Source organism: Pseudorca crassidens, chromosome 17, assembly GCF_039906515.1.
Source record: "Pseudorca crassidens isolate mPseCra1 chromosome 17, mPseCra1.hap1, whole genome shotgun sequence".
Lineage (NCBI taxonomy): Eukaryota > Metazoa > Chordata > Mammalia > Artiodactyla > Delphinidae > Pseudorca > Pseudorca crassidens.
In genome coordinates this window covers 67,512,424-67,531,051 of record NC_090312.1, presented here as the reverse complement: position 1 = coordinate 67,531,051, position 18,628 = coordinate 67,512,424, and the positions used below count along the sequence as shown (strand labels likewise).

The 18,628-nt window shown below is 42.4% G+C and overlaps 1 long non-coding RNA gene across 1 annotated transcript; it reads left to right on the top strand.

Annotated features, from left to right (window-relative positions):
• The first annotated feature begins 2,088 nt into the window (after positions 1 to 2,088).
• LOC137209817 (uncharacterized) lies at positions 2,089 to 2,661 on the top strand. Its single transcript, XR_010936117.1, has 2 exons — positions 2,089 to 2,351; positions 2,436 to 2,661. It is a non-coding gene; the product is annotated as an uncharacterized lncRNA (long non-coding RNA).
• Positions 2,662 to 18,628: the final 15,967 nt, after the last annotated feature.

The following is an 18,628-nucleotide window of genomic DNA, read 5'->3' as shown; positions in this document are numbered from 1 at the left end:
TGAGAATGTGGAGAAAAGGGAACCCTTGTGCACTGCTGGTAGGAATGTAAATTGGTGCAGCCATTATGGAAAATATTGGAAGTTAATTAAAAAAATTAAAAATAGAACTACTATATTGATAGCAATACCACTTCTGGGTATTCACCCAAAGAAAATGAAAACACTCATTTGAAAAGATATATGCACCCCTATGTTCATTGCAGCGTTATTTACAATAGCCAAGATATAGAAATGACCTACAGGGAATTCCCTGGTGGCCTAGCGCTTAGGATTCCAGGCTTTTCAGCCCGGAAAAAAAGAGTGAAATCTCATTTGCAACAACATGGATGGACCTTAAGGGCATTATGCTAAGTTACATAAGGCAGACAGAAAAAGAGAATACCTTATGATCTCACTGTATGTGGAATCTAAAAAGACAATTAAAAAAACCCAACATAAACCTCATCTCATGGATATAGAGAACAAATTGGTGGTTGCCTGAGGTGGTTTGTAGGTGGGGCTGTGGGCAAAAGGGGTGAAAGGTGCAAACTTCCAGTTATAAAATATATTAAGTCACAGGGATATAATGTACAGCATGATGACTGTAGTTGATAACACTGTACTGCATGTTTGAGATTAGTTAGGAGAGTGAAGCTTGAAAATCCTCATCTCAAGAAAACAATTTTGTAACTATGGTGATGGATGTTAACTGGACTTAACTGTGGTGCTCTTTTTGTAGTATATACAAATACTGAATCGTTATGTTGTACAACTGAAACTAGATAACGTTATGCCAATTATTCCTCAAAAAACATCCTTTACCATTATTTTAAAAAAATTTATTTTTTACTTTATTTTTTGGCTGTGTTGGGTCTTTGGTGCTGTGCACAGGCTTTCTCTAGTTGCGGCGAGCGGAGGGCTACTCTTTGTTGTGGTGGGTGGGCTTCTCATTGCAGTGGCTTCCCTTGTTGTGGAGCATGGGCTCTAGGCGCGCGGGCTTCAGTAGTTGCAGCACATGGGCTCAATTGCAGTGCGTGGGCTCTAGGGTGCACGGGCTTCAGTAGCTGTGGCACGCAGGCTCAGTAGTTGTGGCTTGCGGGCTTTAGAGCACAGGCTAAGTAGTTGTGGCCCACAGGCTCAGTTGCTCTGCGGCATGTGGGATCTTCCTGGACCAGGGCTTAAACCTGTGTCCCCTGCATCCGCAGGTGGAGTCTTAACCATTGTGCCACCAGGGAAGTCCCAACATCCTTTACTGTTGAGGAAGTTTTCATGGTTCATTAGGTGAAAGAATGCTTTATCTTGCTAAGGAAATAAGAAATATGAAGATGAAACATGGGTAATAACGTTTTCGGGTGGGAGCTTGTTTTATTTTCTAAAGAAAACATTTGGTGGAAAGGTTCTGTGATTGTGGCAAGGTGTATGTCTCAAATTAAGGTTCTGCTTTGCTAGATCTATGAAGAGCTATGTCTTTAAATGACTTAACAGGACATTTTCAAGCAACTCAGCACTTGGCAGATTTCATTTTGACAAGCAGGAGCAGGTGGGTGGCTCAGGCTTCTCAACCTTGAAGAGATGACCCCGAATGACTTTGTTTTTTCCTGATAGTTGCAAGATAGAATAAGATTTAATTAAGGAACTTGGGAAAGGTACCTCCATTGTTCAGGTGAAAGGGAGAGGAATTGGTGAGGAATAGAAACAGGTGTAAGGAAAGCACAAGATGACGTAAGCCCTGGGAAGCACACTGGCAAGGCGTCCCTGGGGGTGGTGGTAACTTGCAAGAACAGCTTCTTTAGACAAAGAAATGAAACCCAACCAGCAATAGCGCTCATACAAGCATGCGTACTTTTCTAATTTCTGAGTTTGAGATCTGTTTTTCTACAATTGGGTGAGAGACCTCAGGGCTGGGGGAAAACATCTTCCTGCGGGCTTGTGCCTTTTCAGAGCTCTGAGAGGCTTTCAGTGCTTTGAAAAAGTATGTAACTTTTCTGAAATTGTTTCAAATTGTAACCATCTTGACCTCATCTTTCATTTTTTTCCTAATGATTCTATTTTCTTTCTTCATCCCCCTCCCTCTTCTGCTTCCTCTCCTTTCTTTCCCTCCCAGTCTGGGTAAAATTTCTGGCACCTGGCTTGTTTGCCAGGAAAAAGACAACTGCTTGCGCAGGAGAAAAGCCTTTTCTGCGTGCTGGGCTGCGCTGGGATCCGACCCTCCTGGCTGGGATGGATAGCTGGGCTGTGTAATGGCTCCTGGGCTCCTGCAGAGGGAAATGCCCCTCCTCGGACCCCTCTTCCCAGGATGTGGGCAAGTTCAGGGGTTTCCTGAAAGATTTTGAAATCCTTGAAGTCTGCCTGTGTTTCCAAAAAATGCTTTGGTAGGTTAATCATTTACTTAACATTTTGTACTTGGGAGCCTATGATGATGGTGACAGAACATCCTCTGTTGTTTGGCTTCTCAGAGAAATCTCTGCGCCCTGCAGTCTGGGGACATACGCAAAGCTGCGGTCAGCGACTGCTGGGAGAATCCATATGTTGGACTGAACAGGGTTAGGGTGAGGTGTTTGATTTGCTTTTGTTTGTTTGGTATAAAAATTCTATCAGTTTCTCTTGTATTCAGATCTCACACTGCATTCATAAAAGCTTTGTAAACCAGGATAAAGTTACATTAAACTTTAAAAATTATGACTCCTATTTGTACTGTTTCTTCTTTCACATCACTTTCTCCCACTGTTCTCTTCTTAGATGTTTCCATGAGTCTATCTACACCTATGAAATAGAAAATTAACACGAATTGTTTATAAAACGTGAATTCCCAGAAGACTTACACATGAAGCAGTCAGATAATGATTTAAAAATTGTTCCTTCAGTTTTTACACTTCATTTTGCTTCCTCCTCTCACTTTCCTCTCCCTCCTCTTCTTTTTTTTTTTTTTTTTTTTTGCGGTACGCGGGTCTCTCACTGCTGTGGCCTCTCCCTCTGCGGAGCACAGGCTCCGGATGTGCAGGCTCAGCGGCCATGGCTCACGGGCCCAGCCGCTCCGCGGCATGTGGCATCTTCCCGGACCGGGGCACGAACCCGTGTTCTCTGCATCGGCAGGTGGACTCTCAACCACTGCGCCACCAGGGAAGCCCCTGTGGTAATTTTCTTATTCCTCACCTGTTTGCTTTAGACTTCTCCTTTGTGTCTTACAGGTCTTGGACACATGAGACTTTTCTATTTCCACAGATGCATAATGTGTTGATTTGAGGGTTTGGAGAAGAACACCAAATATCATGATCCACCCAACTGCCCACGTTGTGGGGATGAAGACAAAGGTTAATATTCCCTTCAGTAAGACCAGAAAGACAAGAGACATTTCCTAGAACTCAAACCAAGGCTCTAAACATTCCACACACTTCTCCCTGTCAAATTTTGCAGGTGTCTTTAACTTCACTTAAAAGTTTTTGCCCCTCAGTGTTCCTAAATGTAGATGAAAATCTGGAACAAGAATGTGATTAGACAACGGGGAAGGTCTGGTTTGGGAAGGCTGTCTTGCCACATTGAAATAAGAAGCATTATAAACAAGTGCTTGAGTGACCAGCAGTCCAATCATGGAGAACCAGCCTGTTGCTAATCTTTTAAGTAATCAAGGATGTTTTGACAAAAGAGGGCCTGGACCACCTGATTAATGAATCTGTTATAAACAATAATAATGTAAACTAGTGAAAGGAATCTTAAGGGGAATTCTGTTTGAGGGGTTTTTGTTGACCGAGTCTGGACAGACATATTAACAAGGACCTGCTGTGTCACTATTTGTCATCATTGGTGTAGTTGTTGAGTCAGTTTTCTCTGTCTCTGCATCTTCCTCTTTTGCTTCTTCAGACCTCCCATAATTTGCTTTCTCTACTGCTTTCATGTTCCAACCTTTCAGACTTGATGAGTCTGATGTCTGCCTGAGCTGACCAAACGGTTTCATGACCTTCCTGCTCTAAAGTCACATTTACACATTTTCATAGGTCAGCAGCAGGGAGAGACTGGCAGTGTCCACCAAGTGAAGATGGGGTACGTTAATTTTGTGGTCTTTTCGCTCTGTAGGGTTTTTTTCCCTTTGTTCTTTCAGATTGTTTTATGCAACCTTCCCTTATCGAGAATCTTTTTCCCCTAGGAGTGTCCTGGGTGCGTTGATCCGGGTCGCGGTAACATAAACTGGCGTGACAGGACACAAATGAGTTGATTATTTCAGCTGTGTTTGCTGGGAGTTTCATTCACAATAGGAGAGAGGCCGCGTGTGTAGAAAATGGGAACGCATAGCTCCTCGGTAACCTTTGTTGTATGATCCATTCAGCGAATGTTTACAGAAGTCCCTTTATGCTTCCTAGTAGGAGACCATGAATATGGTATAGGAGGCGGGGAGGTGGTGCAAAGAATTCGGGGAGGCGTTGGATGCCTCGCCCTGCTGGTGCCCCCTCTTACCAGCTAACATGTCTGAACCTGAGGATCCTTAAAAAATTACCTGATTTGTCTACAGTCCAGTGTGATCGTGAAGGTCAAATGAAAGAAGAAAATTTCAAGTATGATTTAAAACATTTTTTTACAACAAGACACAAGGCAGCTTTTTGAGACTTGGGAGCTTGGGGAGTCTGGGGTACAAGGGTGCCAGCCAACCAGATGGTAACTCTGCACCTCTCAGCGCCGCTGAGAGGACCACGCATGACAGAGGCACCCCTTTGAGCGCGGGTGGAGTGGGTGAGGCAACAAGCTAGCTGTCCTATTGTCTCTTCAGCCTCAAGATGTCAGCATTGAACTCACCACAACTCAACCTTGGCTTGAGGCCACCACCTGCCCTTCCTGGTCCTCTCTGGCCCTAATACCCTGGCCTTTTGAAGTTGATGGCCCGGAAGGCAGCCATGTCCTCCTCCAGTGTGATCCTTGTCTGCACCAGCAGGACCAGACGCAGGGCCAGAGTGGACATGGCTTGGACAGCTTGTGATGGTCCCCACTGCAGGCTCACAATTCTGTTTACTGCATCTGCCTAGAATGGAGACCACGGAGAGTAGGTTTTCCCTGAATAATTCAGAGCGTGTTGAACAAAATCAAACAGCAAATGATAAAACTGGAGAAAAAGAACTGAATTTAGGGTTAGACGATCCACGGTCGAGTCTGGGCTCTCTGCTTACCTCTTGTAAGGCTTTGGTAAAATTGCTTCATCTTTCTGCACCTCCGTTTCCCAATCTGCAGGAAGAGGCTAACGATGGGTGCCCCGATCCTGTTACAGAGCTATCGTCGAGAATCAGGTGGAAGGGTGTATGGGGATGTTATTAGCCGAACTGTTCCCTGTGGCACAGTGAACACAAAGCAGATTTGGGTTGTTTCACTGTTAAAAAAAAAAAAAAAAAAAAAAAGCAACTGGAATGTATTGAGCATTTATGATGAACCCGACAATGTTAGACATTTTATATGTATAATCACATTAATCTTCATAACTGTCCTCTGAGGTAGGTACTGTTATCTCCATTTTTGTCAGAGAGGTTAAGTAACTTGCCAAGTGTGTAATTCAAATCCAGGTTAGGCTGACTCTCACATGACACCCGCTTCCTCGTGGAACTAATATATACTTTGACCCTAGGCACTAAATTAGTGATTTCTGTGCTTGGATATACAGAGATAGAACAAACAAACAAACAACAAACCCTCATATCTAATCTTTGTATCTTAATCCAAGAAGGACTTCTGTATCTGAGAAAGGCCAGGCTAACCAAATAAATCAGGGAGATTAAAAACCGAGGGTTCTTCAAACACCACACCTAAATGGGCGTTTAATCTGGGAGTATTAGGAGGAGATGTCCATTGACGGGACTGCTCTGAGAGTCCATAGTGTGATTGCTTGGAGCCAAAACACATGCCGTCAGCAGGTGGTTGGATCCACAAATCCAGCTGAATCTGGCTGCTGGGAAGCATTTCACATCATCCTTTCTGGCCAGAGCTAAAACTTGCTAGATTTAAATGAAAACTACTGACAGGAAGTGCAGAGATTTCATGGAGAAATGTGTGAAGTGGAAACTCAAGTGTAAACCTCTAAATGTTTTGTTTCTAGGGATCTAGGGGAAGGTTTAAGAAGCTGGGTATTTTAGATTCATGGTCTTATCTTTAGAGTCGCATTTTAAAACTTGTCCCTGGATTGCAGGAAGACAGAAAAAAAACAATACAGCCATTTGGTACGACTTGTTATAAAACTTAGCTGTGCTTTTTAAAAATAGTTGCAAACCAAATTAGCTCTGGGCACCTGCTGGAGCTTAGCGTGTTTTCAGATAGACTTGTTTGCTGTCGGCCAAAAAAAAAGAAATCAACCCAACAAAACCCTCCACCCACATGGTTTATTATAAAAGCTGACACTCCTAATGCTTTTCCAAGCCACTTCTCTTTGATCAAATCATTCAAATAAAGAAAAAAGACGTTTGACATTTTGAAAGAATGGGGCAAATTATTTGTTGTTAGGTGTGTTCTCAGAAAGGGTCAGGGAAGAAGAAAGGTAGATATTAAACAATGTGATGTATTAATCACGTGGTAAAAGTTTTTCTAATTCCTTATGTGAAAAATTTCAACACTGATATTATATTATGGCTGAAATTTGGGGATTTACGGTTTTACTGGGCAGGCCCCTTAAAGCACCTCTGTTATCATACTGTTTATCCAAGATGTGTACGGACAGCTGTTTCAAGCGATTTGGACATTTTATTTATTTATTGGACTGAAGAGATATAGATGATGTCTAAATGAACAATGGCATCAATTATAGCAGACAAAAACGGCAAAAATCATTTCATGGAGATTTTATATTTTAGGCAATAGCAAAAGCTGTTAATTGCTCACAGAGGATACTGAAATCTGAACCAACATTGACAAATGAGAAACTCATTTATGAATTCTGAGTGCTCTGGGAGTGACTTAGGCTTTGCAGACCTTACCTAAATTTTCACCTCCACTGGTTCTCTGACTGCAGTTCAAAAACAATGCTATTTTGTGATACATATGTTTTATGTGGTAGAAAGGCTCGGAGAAGCCTATCTTACCATCATTAGGTGCATGTCATTGAATAAAATACAACTGACTGACTAGTGATTCACCCTGCTTTCCTCAATAATTTTGAATAATTTCTTTCCTAAGCACTGCAGGCTCTTGAAATCACATTGGTATCACAGAAGTCCTGATGGTGGAATTGTAATAATAATAATACGGATAACGAGGCAGCTCCCGCTTATTGAATACCTGGTACTGAAATACTTTCTGTGCATTTTTGATGTACTTGATAACAACCCTGTAAGACAGTTATTCTTAGTCCAATTTTATAAAGGGGGAAACAGCATCTTAAGCATCCGGACAGTTAAAAAACAAGGGAATGTTAGAATTTGAATCAAACAGCCTGACTTAAAACAACGTTGTTTCCATTATACAAGGGGCAAAAAACGGTCAAAGAGAAGGGAAAATGAGACATTTACTCCACAAAGTGACACACAAAATGGCAAACTTCCTTTACTCCCTGCGGAGGGTTTTGAAACCCGAGACATAAATATGATATAGAAGCACATTCTCGTTAACTCTAAATGAGGAGATGCAGGTCAAAACTTGTAGAAATTCCCTAGACACCCTTCTAAACAGGTGTGGTTTAAATTAACCCAGGGTAGCAGAGTAACAAAAGCTGTCTTATTTGTTTGCCAGTAGGACTGGTCAGATATAACCATTAAAATGTGTGCGTTCTCTGTTGAGTAATCCACTTTTGCCATGGAAATCTTAAAATAACTTCTTTTTCATGAAGGTGAAGGCTCGCCAATTCTCCTTTCACTGAACCCCAAACCCTGTAATTTTTACTAAGTACCCGAGAGTCTCACAAATGCTAATACTAGAGCATTTTAGTCTATCACAGAGATTTCGTTTAAATTATCATTGCAAAGTCGGATTCAGTATTTTCTACAACGATTTGAATTGAATCTAGATATACCAAATAAAGCAAAGTGTTTCAGTGGAGTTAGTCCCTGATCTGCCTTATGGGTAGCAATTGAGTTAAGCCTTTGGCTTTATTTCTCTGCACTGTTATTTAAGGTTATCGGATAGGGTTGAAGCATAGCATTGTTACTGATGTATTCAGTTATTCATCTCACAGTATTTAGATAATCGGCTTCGCAACCTGAAAAAAAATATTTATAGGTCTTGGACTCGGTTTCTTTTTTCTTCTTTGCGGAGAGAATTCAAGCTCTGTGTACATCCTTGTCTGTACACCTGTGACCAGATCAGAATGTATGAGAAATTTGTTCAGCCTCATTTGTCACCACTGTTTATACAGGTGAATCGGGGGTTAAGTATTTGGAAGCATCTCCCACTACTAAATTAGCCCTCAACTAATTGGACTAGAGTTAAAAAAAAATCCTATCATGATTTGTCTGAGGTTATGCAGCCTTGGCTAAAAATACCCTGTCTCATCCTTATAGTACATTAAAACATTGTAAATGTCATATAAACAAACAACTGAATGGCAATGCATTTATCTCATGATAAATGTAATCATGAGATGTCCCCTAGTTGAAATCTTTCTTTACTGTCCCCAAGCTGTTATAAACCTTTTCTCTTACTACCCAAATTGCTTAGGTCAAATCTTTTTCTTATGCAAGACTACCTGCTGGGACATACCACTTCTTTGTGCATATTATCAAAAGGTACCTCCCTGGTTGGACTAATTCCATAAAGATAGCCCTTCCTCTGGATCAGGCTGAGGCAGCTGTGTGCCAGCTCTGTGTAGACTGGATCTCAGCCCCGCTTGTCTTTCTTTGCTGTGTATGGTGGCCTGTTCTTATGCTATGTATAGTCTGTCTTGTATTCCAGATATTTGCATTTTATCATTCATTCAGTCAACAAATGTTTAGTGAGCACCTCTTATAAACCAGGCACTGGTTAAGCTCTGGAGAATACAATAGTGAACAAGACCCTGCCCTCAAGGAACTCATAATTTAGTGGGTGAGAAAGATGCTTGTGTCAGTGTCACAGCAGCAAGCAGAGAGCATATCTATAGACTAAATTGAAGAGGATCTAATAAAGTGGTAAACACAGGTCCAGGTGTAGGGCCCTCAGAAGGGACAGTGCAGGGTCTAGAAGCTAATTATGCAGGGCTTCAGAAGGGCCGATGGAAGGAAGCAGTTACTGGAAACTACAGAGAGAGAGCGCATGCGTGCCAGCGAGTGCCAGGGTCCCTGGCTGGAGCTGAAATCTTAGATGGAGGGATACAGGTTGGGACTGGGGGGCTCTGCAGTTAGGGAAACGGGTGGAGGGAATAAACACCCCACCTCACTCTCCTTCTGTCCTCTGATCTTCTGATATTCCTCAGTCAGAGGTCAGGAGGCAAGGAAGTTCACAGACATAGTCCTTAGAGGTCAGCTTTCTGGGAGCAGAGAACAGGGTGGAAGAGAGGGGAGAGTAGATCTGGAGGGGCACAGTTCACTCCTCTCCCCTTTCTAGATCCACTCTTGTCCTTCCCTCAGGCAAGTGTTTGTGTCCCAACACAGTGTGCCACTGATAGTCCCGTCAGTTAATCATTGATAATGATGTCATCAATCTGGTTGTACTCCCAGCTGAAAATGTTAGCAATCACCAGCATTCTTCACATAAAATCATGAGGATATGGGGGAGGAAGGGGAAAAAGAATATGAAGTATTGTTGCCGGTAACCATTGTTACCAGACTTACCTGGTAACAATTGTTGCCTTTGTTCAGCAGCCAATCCATGCTTCCTCTGCTAGCTTCTCACCCGGATAGAGTGCTTTACTTAGTGAGGTGGTCCAAACCTTCATTCCCATGGGATATGCATCCTTGGATATCTGTCTTAATTGAGTCGCTGCAATTTTCCATTGACCAGGGCTATTGGGCAAGAGAGTACTAGGAGGTGCTCTAGTGGGTCTCTGTGTTTCAAACACAGTCCTTCATACCTCCATTATGTAGCAGCAATTCAATTGCCTCCTGGTAATTGGGATCAACCACCCTGGCCACTAGAGCAAACTTATTCCTCTATCTGTTGACTCAGCAGCATGAGAATTTCAAAAAGCTCAGAATTCATCAGAACAGTGACTGTGTTTCCCTTGGGCACTGAGATGTCTACATCCGCTGAGCTCAAAGTCACGTTGACAGGACCCAAAATTTCTTTGAGTTGCAGGGAAGATGAAAAAATTCACTAGAGGCAATAGTGAGAGGCAGGGCTTTTACCTTCTCCCTTTGGTTCCTGGACCCATGAATTCTGGCTCCGGAGGACATAGAACCACCTAATGGAAACTGGTTTGGGGCATATACTGCGTCCTGTAGGATAGCGCACCAACCTCACAGTGTCTGCCAGTGGTCTCCCAGCTGGTGCCGTAGATGATCTTTAAACAGGCCATTCTATCATTTTATCAAGCCAGTTACCTTTGGATGAAAAGCCCAATCAATTACATATATGCAAGGTCATTGCTATTCTTCCTTTGCCTTGAAATATTTCCTCTGGATGGAGCATGTGTGTGGAACACTAATGGCAATGATTAAAGCATTCTGTAAGTCCATATGGAGGTGCTGGAAAAAGCACTTCAGGCAGCGAAGACAAATCTGTACCCAGAATATGAGTCTAACATGTGAGGACAAATTTTCACTCCTTCCATCATGGAAGAAAACCAGCGTAACTCCAGGTGACTGGTTGGACGTCTGGGAAAATCATTTTATATCAGGGGTTTGGTGTCGGCTTCTACTGTTGGCAAGTTGGACACTCAGGAGAGGTGGTAGCTGGATGAGCTTTGGTGAGCCCATGCCTAGCCTTTATCCCTGTTACCGTGGCCATTTTTTTTTTTTTTTTTTTTTGCAGTACGCGAGCCTCTCACCGTTGTGGCCTCTCCCGTTGCGGAGCGCAGGCTCCTGACACGCAGGCCCAGTGGCCATGGCTCATGGGCCCAGCCGCTCCGTGGCATGTGGGATGTTCCCGGACCGGGGCACGAACATGTGTCCCTTGCATCGGCAGGCGGACTCTCAACCACTGCGCCACCAGGGAAGCCCACTGTGGCCATTTTTTACATGGGTCCATTGAACAAACACTGAAGATGCTAAGGAAAGAGTCTACTGTTAGAAATTGAATAGGTCATTTTGTCTACCTGATTGAGCAGACAGGATCACTCCTTCAAAGTGATCCTTCTGGTGAATATCTTCATACTTCATGTCCATTCTAAGAGTCCATCCACATATCTCTCCCCGACTCACCCTCACCACCAATTTCCCAATTTTATTTTCGAGTCTGACCAGCCAGCCACACTATTAGCCCCTGCCCATGAGTCAGTGTAGATCTAGATCTCAGTGGCTTTTCCCTTCTCGTGAAGCAGATAACCCAAAGTTCTGCTTGTGGGGAGGGCTTATACTAACCACTATCTTTCAGGGATGGCCTGAAAGGCATACAGTGCAGATGTGTCTGTTACCACGACCAAGCATTTTCTTCCTCTTTTAACTAATTAAAAGAAACTCCCAATGACCCCCTAGGTGGATTGGGGGAGAGATGTCCCTTCCAAACATGCTGAGTCTGATCTGTATTGTACAGTCTCTAGTGTATAATGGAATGCTGCTTTGAACAGTCAGTTTTGTGATTTGGTGGATCAGATAAACACCCAATTCATGATAGTTCAAATTGCAATGTCATTTGATGCCCCATGGTCTGGCTTTCACTCTCTACCAGGGATTGGGAGTAAGCCAGAAGTTGCCTTTCAAATGGAGAATCATTGTTAGCAAAAGAGGGCATGGCTTGTTGAAGGCACATTTGTGGCACCAACGGGTGGTATCTTGCAAATTCTCTTACAGAAGAGGAGCTGAGTCAGATTTTGAAGGATGACTAATACTTACTGGGTGGGTAGACAGGCTGTTGAACAGCATGTACATAGATAAGAAAAAGTGAAATAACAGAATACTAAGGTAGTTTAGTATTCCTGGATTATGGGGTGTAAGGAGGCATGCTTAGGGTCCTGGTCACAGAGGCCCATTGAACCCTGGCAGAGGAAACTATTGAATTCTTTTAAGCAGAGGAGTTATCTCTTTAAGGAAATGGACTCTTCTTTGTATCTCTTCTGGTGTCTTGTACAGTTCCTTTCAATAATTGATTATACAAATTATTTTGTTAATTGGAAATATGGTTAGTTACATATCATGTCACTTATTACCATTCACAACTTTTACTACTAGACCTCTCTCTCTCTTTCTCCCTCCCCACCCCCTCCCCCCGCCACGCCCCATGTAAATGAGACTGCATGGAGCCACTTAAATGAGAATTGCCTCCTATTCTGCTATTGGATTCTCATCATTATAATTTCTAAATCTATTTGCCAAGTTCTTTGCCAGGTAACTTCCTAAGAACAAAAGGTTTCACCTCCTCACTCCTATGAGTAAGATTCTAATGCAAATATATCCCATCTGTTAACCTTTTTGTATTGCCTTACTGCATGTAAAAGTATTTTGCCTAAGCTACATGAAATATTCTATGGATAATGAGCCTTGTGTTTTCGTAAGTGCACAGTGTTTTTAAAACATGAGTGAATCCACTGCTAAAATATTTATGGTCTAGTCAACATTCACAAACTTGAAGAGGGATCAGTTGTGGTAACAGACATCCAAATCTTAAAAATATTTCGAGAAGTATATTACCTTACATAGTAGAATGGCATCAACCCTGAAACATTGCTTCCATATTTGGAAATTAAACTTTTGTTGTTCTGTGACAGGAGTGGGGCATAGCATCAATGAAAAGTACCATCTGGACCAGGATCCTAGGAGAGAGGGAATAGAAAACAAATGGTGGATCGGAAGTTTGGATCAGAAACTCACGCAGCGTTTAGAGTAGATTTGAGCGTGGCATGCCTTTGATTTCAGAGACGGCTCCGTGCATGGATAAGTTTTGTAGACCATGGGACACGACCATAACTGGCCCTAAGGGAACACACAGAACACTGGGTGATAAAAGTGAAGGCAAAGATCAAGTTTGCAAAGGAAGCATTAACCAGTATACCAGGAGTTGAATTCCCTTCAGCAAACATTCTGAAAACATGCAGATGTCACTCAGCCATTGAGCAGGGCTTCCAATTTTGTGGCATTGGAGTTGAGTCTTTGGAGAGCTGGGGGTTGGTAATATTGTCTATCAATAAGAAAGAGGTGGAGAAGCTTTTTATTTATTCATTTGTTTTTATTGAGGCATAGTTGATTTACAATATTATATAAGTTTCAGGTGTATAATATAGTGCTTTATAATGTTTAAAGATTATACTCCGTTTATAGTTACTGTAAAGTATTGGCTATATTTCATGAGTTGTACAACAGGGGTCCCCAACCCCTGGGCCACAAGCCAGTACTGGTCCGTGGCCTGTTAGGAACCAGGCCACACAGCAGGAGGTGAGCGGCTGGCAAGCAAGTGACGCTTCATCTGTATTTACAGCCGCTCCCCATTGCTCGCATTACCGCCTGAGCTCCGCCTCCTCTCAGATCAGTGGCGGCATTAGATTCTCATAGGAGCGCGAACCCTACTGTGAACTGCGCATGTGAGGGATCTAGGTTGCGTGCTCCTTATGAGAATCTAATGCCTGATGATCTGAGGTGGAGCTGAGGCAGTGATGCTAATTCTGGGGAGCGGCTGCAAATACAGATTATCATTAGCAGAGAGGTCTGACTGCACAGAGACCATAATAAATCAATTGCTTGCAGACTCATATCAAAACCCTATCAGTGAGTGGCAAGTGAAAACGAGCTCAGGGTTCCCACTGATTCTGCATTATGGTGAGTTGTATAATTATTTCATTATATATTACAATGAAATAATTATAGAAATAAAGTGCACAATAAATGTAATGTACTTGAATCATCCCCAAACCATCCCCCTGCCCAGTCTGTGGAAAAATTGTCTTTCATGAAACCGGTCCCTGGTGCCAAAAAGGTTGGGGACTGCTGTTGTACAATATATCCTTGTAGCTTATTTTATACCTAATAGTTTGTGCCTCTTAATCCCATACCCCTCTATTGCCCCTCCCCCCTTCCCTGTCCCCACTGGTAACCACTAATTCTCTGTATCTGTGAGCTGCTGGATGTTTGTTGAGGATTTTTATCTTTCCTGGAAATCTTTTTTTATGTTATTTCTATCAGTATTTCTTCTCTGTGTTCTCTCTTTTTGGAATTCCTATTAGGTGGATGTTGAAACTTTTGAACCTTTTTTTTTTTTCCCCATATTCACCTTTTTGTTGTTGTTCTTTTTTTTTTTGGGGGGGCCGTGTTTCATGGCTTGTGGGATCTTAGTTCCCTGACCAGGGATTGAACCTGGGCCCCCAGCAGTGGAAGTGCAGAGTCCTAACCACTGGCCCACCAGGGAAGTCCCTCCATATTCACCTTTTATTTGACCTTTTTGAGCTGTGTTCTAGGAGGATCCTTAGTTGTATATTCTAGCTAAGTTCATCCTTCAGTTATGTCTTTTGTGTTACTCAGCACATTTATTGAGTTTTAATTTTTTTAAATAAATTTATTAACTTTTTGGCTGTGGTGGGTCTTTGTTGCCATGTGCGGGCTTTCTCTAGTTGCGGGAGTGGGGGCTACTCTTGGTTGCAGTGCGTGGGCTTCTTATTGTGATGGCTTCTCGTTGCGGAGCACGGGCTTCAGTAGTTGCAGCACGTGGGCTCAGTAGTTGTGGCACACGGGTTTAGTTGCTCCATGGCATGTGGGATCTTCCCGGATCAGGGCTCGAACCCATGTCTCCTGCATTAGCAGGCAGATTCTTAACCACTGTGCCACCAGGGAAGTCCAAAATTTGTTTCAATAGTTACAGTCTTCCTTTTGAAGGTCCCTAGTTGTTGTTTATAATGTGTTTCTGCTAAAAGAAGAATTCTTCTTATTCCTCTGAGGATGTTAACTATATGTTCCATACATACTTCTTTTAAAGTCTCATTTGTTATCTTTGTTTCTTTGGATATTAGTTTATCCATATGATGACTGTGGTCCCTTTCATTCAGAGGATTACTTTCCCTTAAGTATTTGCTAGATTTGCATTCTCATCGGGGATCTGAGCTCCTAGGTTTGTCTGTCTCTGCTGTATCTGATTACCTGGCCTGTTTCCAGGATTCCAGGCAGAGATGTAGCCTATGGCCTCCTCCTTCCTTCTGGGTGGCAGTGAATCCTGTACCAAGTCCTGACTACCAGGAGGGACATCTTCCTGGTTGTGCATTGCTCCTTTCTGGGGACAGAAGCCTCTACTGAACCTGCGTGGCACAAGGAGAAAGGTCAAAGGGTTCAAACTTCCTGGATGACTCTGCCTCAAGCAATCACCCTTCTGGTTGACTCTGGATCCTCTTTTGTTCTTTTTTATTATTATTTTATTGAGGTATAGTTGTTTTACAGTGTTGTGTTAGTTTCTACTGTAAAGCGAAGTGAATGAGCTATATGTATACATATATCCCCTCTTTTTTGGATTCTTCCCATTTAGGTCACCAGAGAGCATTGAGTAGAGTTCCTTGTGCTATACAGCAGGTTCTCATTAGTTATCTATTTTATACGTATTGGTGTATATATGTCAATCCCAGTCTCCCAGTTCATCCCACCCCCGCTTCCCCTTGGTGTCCGTATGTTTGTTCTGTACGTCTGTGTGTCTATTTCTGCCTTGCAAACAGGTTCATCTGTACCATTTTTCTAGATTCCACGTATATGTGTTAATATACAATTTTTTTTCCTCTTTCCGACCTACATCACTCTGTATGACAGTCTCTAGGTCCATCCACGTCTCTACAAATGACCCAATTTCGTTCCTTTTTATGGCCGAGTAATATTCCATTGTATATATGTACCACATCTTCCTTATCCATTCATTTGTCAATGGGCATTTAGGTTACTTCCATGAAATAGAATTGCCATATGACCCAGCCATCCCACTACTGGGCATATACCCTGAGAAAACCATAATTCAAAAAGACATATGCACCCCAGTGTTCATTGCAGCACTGTTTACAATAGCCAGGACATGGAAGCAACGGTCTTGTTCTTTTTATCTGTAGTCTCTCAGCTTGGAGCCCAAAGATACTCTCACACTCTTCATCAGTTCTGTCTTTTGGCTATTTATTCTTCCTTCAGTATAAACTCATCTGCCTTTAATTTTTTAGGAACTTTTATAATTTCTGGTCATTGAGGACACCAGGTCTTCTTTTCTAGTGCTGTTTTCAATTAAAATTCTTTTCAATTCCCATTTATGGGAATTGAGATGAGAGAAAGGTTTTAACATGTTCTTAGTTTGCAATCTCTATCTGATCTCCTCCTTGTCTATTATAAAGCATGTTAGCCCAGTTAAAAGGAAGTACATCAGTGTATCAGGCAAGTAGTATTAATTCTACCACTGAATTCTACTGGAAATTTATACAGTGAGTTTATGTTAAACATATTAACATTTATTAATTTCCTGCTTGTTAATGCCTTTAGTTCGGCCTTCTCAAAAAATCCTGAGATATATCAGTTCTAAGATAGGAAAATAGAGGCTTATAAGGAGAGGTGAAATAATTTACCCAAAGTCTAATAGATAGAAAGAGACAGAGCTAGGATTCATACCTGTGTCTTGCCATGACAACAGCTTCCTTCCTTTAAAGACAAAAGGTAACAAGTATGAACAATGTCCTCACTGTGGGATATCAATAAAATATAGTTAGCACTCACTAGAGTGGGTTCTGTTAGAAATCCTGAAATCAGCAGTTACTGATTATCAAGGATAATTTGTCAATAAACCACTGAGCTGACAGCATTTTTCAGTTTCATTTTGCCTTGTCAATAAGATTTATTCTTAGAGAAATTTGTGAACTGTTAGTGCTATTTCGGTGGGCAGTGCACATAAATGGTGTGTACATATTGGTAAACATCTCTGCGGTGTTGGCAAGTTAGAGGTGTTATTTTGCACTGATTTTTCTCGTTGCTTTCAGCTGAGGTTTATTTTCATATAAGCAGTAATTACAGAAAACGAGTGCCTGTGAGGGTAAATGTAGTTATGCTGGTTAAAGAGCATTATAATGTATTATGTGGCATGCTATAATTATTGACGTTATTTCACAGGAAGCAAAAAAGCTTTCTCAGCAATTGTGATACATAGGGTTCAGGTCAATAAAGGCAGAGATTGTAGATGATTTAAACATTTGTAAAGTCTATGCTGTGTTCAAGAAGCATTTTTGGAGAATCTGCCATAGTAAACATTTGGGAAATGATGGATGCAGAAATAAAAATAATTCTGTATTTTAGCTGAGAAGTTTTAAATACACGAGTGCAAGAAGACTTAAAAATGTTGTTAGAGTGCAATGGGGTCCCTCAGACAAGGTGGGTGGCATGGAGCTGGGTTGGCAGTGGTATTGAATCCCAGTTGAACAGCCTTCTTTGCTGTTCTATTTCCTTGATGTGGAGTGAAGTAAAATACAACCTACCTCCCAAGGTTGTGAGTTAATGGATGGGAATTCCACAGCATTCACTTTCGACCAATCTTTTGAGACAAGTTTCGTAAACCAAATTCACACACCTTTCTCAATCCCTTTCTGGTTTCCTCCCTGCCCCGGGGTCAGCCTAGGGGCTGATGTCAGAGCAGACACCAGAGGAGACCAGCCTGAAGAGCCACCTCTGAGGGACCTGGAATCAGTGGTTGCCTCCTTAGGGGCTTTGGTCCAGATGATATAGGTGGGACTCATGCAGATGACTTTGTGCCTAAAATTCTAAGTCCGAAGTAGTGAGCGTGTGTTACATTCATGACTGTTCATCATCTTTTGTGTGGTCTTTCTATATTTAGGGAAACCTCTCTTATAGTGAATTTTTACCTCCTTAATATTAGAAGTAGATGCAAATTTCAAATCTTTTTGCCATGAGGATGCAAGTGTGGGACCCAGACTCTGCAACCAGATACATCTGCGTGAGTCTGCAGTTCACACGTGAAGAACACGAGAAAACATGCTGGGATTGGAGCCTCCATTTTTGGTGGAACTGGTGACCATGGCAGCATTTCTGCCAGTGCTTAGTACGGTGCTGGTTTCCTCATCTGGCCAGTTCTGTGGGTTGAGATTGGGTTTTGTTTTTAAAAGGTAAGCCTTGCATCTGGTTCTCCAGACTGCCTAGCAATTTATGTGCTACCCAATATCTTTTGTTTGTTTGTTTGTTTGTTTTTTTTTGTTGTTGTTGTTGTACGCGGGCCTCTCCGGACGTGCAGGCTCAGCGCCCATGGCTCACGGGCCAGCCGCTCCGCGGCATGTGGGATCTTCCCAGACCGGGGCACGAACCCGTGTCCCCTGCATCGGCAGGCGGACGCTCAACCACTGCGCCACCAGGGAAGCCCTACCCAATATCTTTTAAATAAACTTCTTTTCTGATTAATCAGCCAGAGTTTTCTTCTGCTTCTTGCAACTAAGAGCCGCTCCTGTCTAGTTAAATAATCTGGTGTATTTGGATTCCCTGGCATGGCTCGTCTTCAAAGAACACACCTGCTTTCTCATATAAATTAAGGCAGACTTTGAGGTGGAACTCAGTCACCTATTCAATCAGCAAACATTATTAGATGCCTTCAGTGTATAAGATACTGCATTAGGTACCAAGTGTTCAACGAAGAAGACTCTTCCCAGTCTTGTGGGACTTGAGATCTTGTAGAGCAGACA